The sequence below is a fragment of the Lycorma delicatula genome, chromosome 12, assembly GCF_047948215.1.
Source record: "Lycorma delicatula isolate Av1 chromosome 12, ASM4794821v1, whole genome shotgun sequence".
In the NCBI taxonomy this organism is placed as follows: domain Eukaryota; kingdom Metazoa; phylum Arthropoda; class Insecta; order Hemiptera; family Fulgoridae; genus Lycorma; species Lycorma delicatula.
This window is the reverse complement of record NC_134466.1, coordinates 4,396,951-4,405,088: the sequence shown is the minus strand read 5'-3', so window position 1 is coordinate 4,405,088 and position 8,138 is coordinate 4,396,951. Positions and strand designations below refer to the sequence as shown.

At 29.1% G+C, this 8,138-nt stretch overlaps 1 pseudogene; it reads left to right on the top strand.

The window, feature by feature from the left end:
- Positions 1–2,130: 2,130 nt before the first annotated feature.
- LOC142333340 (protein toll-like) lies at positions 2,131–2,570 on the top strand (annotated as a pseudogene).
- The last annotated feature ends 5,568 nt before the right edge of the window (positions 2,571–8,138 follow it).

Sequence of the window (8,138 nt, the reverse complement as noted above, 5' to 3'; positions counted from 1 at the left end):
ATCATTATAAAATTCAGGTGATGATAATGCCGAAGCATTTTTCACCCAGAAAAAAGCCAAATAAAAAAATAACCATTATAAAATGAAGTAGAGTCGGTTACAGTCTCTAAACATTAAGAAGCAATAGATTTGGTTAGTATCACCATATCAGTAATTAAAAATTACACAAATTCATAATGAACCCTTATATTTAAAAAATATTTCCTTTAGCCTGGAGAATTTTATACCAGTATATTGAAATTTACAGAATTTCATGAAAATGTACTTCAAATAAAAATTGAATTCTTACATTAGTTAACATAGGAAATCAAAGGTACTGGACTAAAACTTCAAATTAAGAAAAGACACCATCATTTTTACTGGGCTGTATAAATTAACTGCAATTAGTTACTCGGGTATAAGTTGGAATAAGATTTTGTAAAAAAAAACTAGCTGGTCAGGGCTCACTTTTCTTACCCAACCGTTTAGTCAGGACCCCCAATGTGCTTCGATTTCCTCATGCTTGTGAGAATAATACTGATAAATAAAACTTAAACCTCGTTCAGTTTACAAAAAAATATCATTATATAGTAGGTAAATTTCTTCAAAGCACAATTTAGTCAGTACAGGACCCAATACTCTGAGCGATTTGAAGAGTGCAGGTTTCAAAATAATCAGCCTTCATCTTAAAAACAGTAGTTATGTCCATCCATATTTAGTCTGGTTCTTAGTGTTACCCTACAAGCACCACTACGAGGTTATCATATTTTGTTTCTTATTTTTCTTATGTGTTTTTTGGTCAAGTAACTGGAGGCAGGTGCAGCCAGCTGGGTTGCACTACAGTAACCGTGGCTATTGGTTGAGCTACCAATAGTACACGAACAAATCCCTTAAAAAATCGAAAATAAAAAAAAAAACAAAAATGGTCTTTAGAAATCATCTGAAGAATAATTGCAAGCCCAAATCTACTTAATATATTGTCTAATCAGAAATGGGAAAAATTTGCAATCATTTTTCAAAATTTTTTAACTTTCTTCATCCCTTTGAAGATTGAATTTCAAAAAATCTAAACATTGGATTTTAGATAAGAGAAGATTATTACACACACACATAAGCGCACATGCCAAAAATCAAGTTGATATCTTCATTTGTTACTGAGAAATTAAAAAAATTGTAAATTTCATTACTCCATTTTAACCCTTTAAACACAGAATTTCAAAAAATCCTTTCTTAATGTGCACTTGCACAGTATAAAAAAAACTTGAATACAATTTTTCATTAATTTATCTTCACTAGTTTTTGTTGGGAATTGATAAATCAGTTATCAGTCAATAACGACAAGTTGCTTTATAGGTACAGATTTTCAAAATGTATAGCTGGCTTAGACATGAACCCCAAACCTATGGCACATATGGAGAGTTCAAATAGAAACATACACTGCCTAGGAATACCTCTTTTCCAAAGAAATTCAACAAGGCAGCAAAATACACCGGTTTAAAGTATAAAGATGATTTCATAAAAGGTTCAGATCCTAATTTATCCCCACCAGCAAACAGTTTCATCGACTAAACACCATCAATTATACAAAATGGTTAGCCAAAATCAACAGAAATCATAAGTCAGTGCATGCATAGGAAGTTTTATAAATGTAAAATGATTTTACATTAGTAAAACGTAGAATGCACTTTACTAGTGTTAAACAGACTATCTCCTAAAATGGTCAAAAACTGAACTTTAATGTCCTTTGTAGTGACTTTCTAGTAAGTATATGTTTATTTTTTACAAAGAATAATTTTAAAAATAAAATATTTAAAAATCACAAAATATATCTTTTGAAAATAACTAAGATTTATAGCGATTTGCATTTGATGAACTTGATTTTTATTAAACGACTTCTTAATTTACAAGATTTTTTTTCTGTCTTAATATCTTTTAAATATGATTATTAATCTGTCTATTGTTTTTATATTTCAGATCGACAATCTGAATAATGTAACTTGCTTGGGAGGAAAATCTATACCCGAATTAACAGTAAATGAAATTTGTCCTACATCTACAGCAGGCGTAATAATTATTAGCATTCTTATAGCTGTTCTTGGGCTCATAGTAGGTGTTCTTATAGCTCTCTACTATCAATATAATTAAGAAATAAAAGTTTGGCTTTATGCACATCAGATATTTCTTTGGTTTGTTATTGAAGATGAACTAGATCGTGATAAGCTGTAAGATGCTTTCATAAGTTATTCTCACCGAGATGAAGATTTTGTGATAAAACATTTGGTTCCAGGGCTGGAGAATGGCACACCTAAATTTAAGTTACGTTTACATTATAGAGATTGGATTATAAGTGATTATATACCAAGTCAAATAGCACGGTCAGTTGAAGATTCACGTATAACTATAATTTAGATCCTGAACTTAAAGCATATGTATCAATGAACACATGCCTAAAATGGGGTGATCCTTGGTTTTGGGATAAGCTTCGATTTGCTTTACCTCATCCTCCTGACTTATCAAAAGGAATACCTCTTTCCTCTTTTCCAAAGAAATTTAACAAGGCAGCAAAATATACCAGTACTAAGTATCGATAAAGATGATCTCATAAAAGATTCAGATCCTAATTCATCCCCACCAGCAAACAGTTTCATTGACCAAACACCATCATTTAAACAAAATGGTCAGCCAAAATCAGCAGAAATCATAAGTCGGTGCGCATAGTATTTAGTGTTTAGGTACCATAATTCTCCAATAAATTAAAAATAAGTAAAGTACATCATTTAGAGAATGCTGCTCATATAAAGTTTAAGATTTAAGATAGGAATTAGATTAAACAACTTTTTAAGTTTTATTTAAGTATGTTTATAGATGTACTTTAGGAATTTTAGATTTAATCATTCGTACAAATATAAACAAAAATAAAAGAAAGAAAGATTTTACTTAATGTTAGTTAGATCTAATTATTACATATGTATAGTAATTTATTATTTAGTTTTGTAAATCATAATTTTTAATATATCTTTATGATAAGCCACGTTTTTAGTATAGGCATAAAGTATACTTTGTTTTAATTTTATATTGTCAGTCTGCAAGTGGATAAATTAAACCTGACTGTAAGTTAAAAATATGAGATACATTCTTGTAATTTACAACTAAAATTTATTTTAAGACTGATTAGTTTAAAATAATAATTGTTTATGTAAGTAATACAATACGATGTGCTCATTTTAGAACTTAAATGAAACATAATTGTAAAATTTCTAATAAAATTGCTGTCAATATTTCACTTTTTATTCTTTAATCAACTATTACAAGCCATAGAGAAAGGGTGACATAAAGCAGAAAAATTAACCTAGCAAAACTAATGCCGACTCCAAATATCTGGGATCATTTGCTTAACAGGAACAAAATATTACAACCTTTATGTATCTGATTTATCAAACTATGAGTCCTGGGGCAGCACCCAGAAAAAATATTATTTTATCCCAGAAATCTCATTTCTTAATACTTTGATATTTCATCTATTTAGGTAAAGAAAACAACACATCTTTGGAAAAAATTAACTACAATACTTTAGTAGTTGAAAAACTAAGCTTTTTTTTCCCAGTTTAATCCTGTCACTATTAACTAATTTCCATTCAACTGAATTCAAACATGTAATGTTTGAATATGTTTGTATAACAGGAAATTTAATTAAACATAATAATTAAATACTTTACTTACCGATCAAGTTAAACTTTGTATGTTTAAATATGTGAAATGTTTAAATACTTAATTAACACTGATACTATTATTATTAGTAATAGTATTTTAATTAGTTGATATTAATTATCAGTAGTAACTGTTACTTCTAGAAACAAATATGTGACGGCCATTTTATTATTAAGAGCCCCTATTTATTAAATAATGCAATTATTCCTCACCATCATGTCTAAAAATCGCACATCATTGTACTTTAAAGTACTCTTGCTTTATTAATACATAAGGAAATATGAATCTTTCAGTATCCACAGTGTATTCAGTTGAGGATAATGTAGCGGTTTGTTACATGAAGGTCACCAAGTGTAAAATAACTCATATTCTCTGACAACATCTTACTTGGAAGTATTGTACTGCAAATACTGCAGAATTACATACATTAAATCATTTATTTTCTGGAGAGCAGGAAATTCCTAATTTGTTTCTAGGAAACGTCCTGAGGTCAATACTGCCTCTATTCAGATGCTGGCATGGAAGTTTCTGAAACCTGTAAAGATCTTAAAAAGCTTTTTCTCAATTTGAAGCCGGATAGGATAGGAATGGTTGATATGAATGAGAATATGAGAATGCTCGGTATCTTCACATTACTTACTACTATATGATAAATGTAATTCTAGAATATTACAATAATAAAGATTTAACCCTTTTTTTAACATTGCTTTATAAATAAAACAATTCCCAGCCTGCAAATCTTTAATTTATTACTAATTTACATTAAGATTGAAAGCAATATATTATTTCCATCACCAAAAGCGATGGTGTGAATCATTTCCAGTATCTGTGCAATAGTAAGATCTACTCTAACTGTAAGCCATATGACTATAATCAATAGTAATTATTTCACATAATACGAGCTAAATAAATGAATCCTTATACTATATTAATATTAAAGAAATGTAAATTACTTAGCTCATGTAACTACACTTTTATTTTTTCTAAATTTAAGATTATTCAGCAACGCATTGTTTAGTTATAATAAAACAGTTGGTCACCTTGCTAGCCACCAATTCTCAGGTTGACATTTGTTATGTAAAGCAATTAACTGAATCGTGACAGTTTAAGAACATTGGTAACATGAATATAGAAAAGTAATGATATATTAAACTGGATACAAACTGAATTTGGATGTGCATCCTGCAATATCACTAATTAGTTATAACTTAATCCATGAAATAGGCAAGTTGTTAGCATCACTGCTAATTAATCATTATAAACATTTCATGTCGGAAGTCATTCAGAACTTTAACTACCTAAGTAAATAAAATATTTAATTATTAAGTTTACTTAGCAATTAGTTAAACTTCTTATTGTTCAAACATATCTGAACATACATACTTTACTAGTAATACTTTAAATAACATAATAGTAATATTATTATAATATACATCTGCTACACAAAATGGCAGTCCACTTTAACATTCCTTTAAAATAACACTTGCTATATACGATCATGTAATCTTTTGTCTTAAATTTTCTATTTTTAAAAATTACGGATCACTTTTAGTAATACTGCAATACATATTATTAGAATAAAAGAACTTAAGTCTTTTGCTAGTCTTCAAATGAAAAATATATTTTCACTGTTTAATGTTAACAGAGGTCTCAACTTGAACAAGGTAATCTCTACTTTAAACGATGAAGGAAATATTTTAACTTGGAACAAGTACTATTTATTGCAATTAGATCCCTGTCCGATGAAACTACACTACAGTAGATGATTCTTTAAATGAGAATAACAAGGTATTGCTACTACTAATTTATGCAAGGTAGTAGAACACTAATGATGAAAGGTAAAGAGGAAAATGTTCCATATTTTTATATGATCAGTTTATTGATGAAAATGTCATTTTGTGGTTATAAATTACAAAACCAATATGTTGCAGTTTAAAAACACTGCTGGTATAAAAATACTCAAAACATCATACAGCTTTGACAGAAAAATGTAGTACGTTGATAACATTGCAATTCATTTTCTTTGTAAAATTTGTAATACAAAGATATTGAATAAACAATAAACATTAACATCATTATTTTCTGAAGTTAAGATCTGTTTTGACTTTAATTTTTTCCTCCGGAAGAACAATATCCTCTTTCAAATTATTTTAAGTCATCAATAATATTCTGAGCTATCTGCTTCTTTAATCATATTTTTCACTTTTATCAAAAAATGATACGGGAGAAAGTAAAAAAAATGTGGAATTTAAAATCTACTATAGTCGCAATTCACTCACTTATCTTAAAAAAAAAAAGTTATAATTCACTTTTTATTTGGGATTGCTGCTAACTTCTTCCAACAGTGCCCCTGATATTACAGTCTCAACATGAACTACATAGCTTTCTGTAATGAGAAAGTCTTCAAAACTTCAACTTCAGAATTAAAGAAGCAAAATCATCCTAACAGACTTAGATTAAACATTTAGAATTACAATAACAAACACACTAAAGAGTGTCTTATGAAATTGATAAAATATTATTATAAAAAAACATCGCCTAGATACTGGTCAAAGATAGAAGTTTGATATAATTTTAAAACTAATGCTGCAGATTTATAAAACAAAGAGAATATATACAAGAAGAAATTACATGCTTCTTTCAGCAAAAACAAAACTTGAAGACAAAGAGGAAAGGAAACAAAGGTCAGTGGCTTAGCTAAGAATAAAATAACTTGTAAAAAGAAAATCTTTCAGTAATGTGGACGAACTTAAAGTCTTTTAACAAGAAAATTTAAAAGTTTTGTTCATTTCAGATGAAAAGAAAATTGAAATTGAAAAGAACAAAACTGAGATTGTACACAAGCAAGAAAAACTCTTACCAAAGGCTCTCAGTAAATAATTAAAATTTTAATGACATTCTGTGTCCAACTCAACACAAAATGATTCGTTCACAACACACAATTTAAAACTACTCAAATATAAAGCACAACTTATAAACTATCGATATGTCTCTTTCATTTGAAAAGATTTAAAATATTTCTGTCCAGTCCCAGGGCATTACAGGCCGAGAACTTGCCACAGTTGTTTCTGATATCAGATATTTTATAACTGCTGGAAAAAATTTTAATACCAGACACTTTCAAAGAGCTTTTAGAAGGCATACTTAGTACACATAACAAGGATAAAACAACAACTTAATAAACTACATCTTTTGGCTCCCTTATTTCACTAAATTTAATCATTGTCTCACCTACCGCATGTTGACTGTAGGTAAAGAGCTCTCAAGAAACCATTTTCTAGTACGTTTAACTTTCCTTCTACAAATGAAACAAGGGAACACTTCTGTCATTTTAAAATGAAAGTAAACTTGGAAGTTTTTAAGAGAGAAATGAAAATTATATAAATTACAAATTGAAAAATGTAAACATTTGGAGAGCATTACAGACATATTATTGAAAAAGGGATTCCAACAATACCGTGCGATAACTGAGTATGAACCAATCTATGTTAGAATCCTTACTCCAGTGTATAGATAATCCCTGTTATCAGAGCTATTTTTGAACAAGATGATTTTGAATGAATCCAAGCAATCGATTGGAAAAACGGTAAAATATTGCACCACTAAATGATGACAAAAGTGTCTTCATTTAGAACCATTGTCATAATTTTTTGCAAGTCCGTAAAATAAAGGTAAAAATTAATATTACAATGCTCAACATTCAAGGAATGCAAAGTGGTATTTTAAATGATACTACTCTTTCACTCAAATCCTATTCTTTAATATCTTTGCACTTGAGTTAGCTGTTTAACATTAGGAGCATAAATTTCACTGACGATGTCAAATTTGGATATATTTTAAAATTCACATTTCTATGGGCATTCCACAAAAAAAGTGAAATCTAAGCTATCCCTTTAATTTCTCTAAAATTTCTTTTCAAGATCGACCGCAGAAGAATTCTTTTCCTGAATCAGGTAGGAGAGGAAAAAACCTCTGGCCTCTGGAAGAATCTAAATGCCAAGATCTTTGGTGTTGTGTTTGACAAAAAACTTATACAGAGTTGACTACTAATACATTATCTCCACAAAAATGGTGACTGGGAAATGGTAACAGACAGTACTGCTTTATGACAGTTGACAGTTCTACACCTCTAACCTAATTTAAAATTATCTGTTCTTGTAAGATCAGAGATTCAGCAATAGTCTCATGTTTACAAGCTCCAGAGTTGTAAAACTCTGCTTTGAAAATCTATCTTGGTTATCCAAATTGTAAGCACAACATAAGCGACACTTTTAGCTATACTCCAAGACTAAAGATGCTGAATTAGAAACTTAAATACAAACTCTGCAAAACAATTATCTATTTAGCAGCTCTTTATCAAAGGCATCGTTCTTTTAAAAATTTTTCATTAAAATATCCATGAGTACATTCTCAAGCACAATGGGTGATTTTTTTTTTCCAGATAGTTCTCT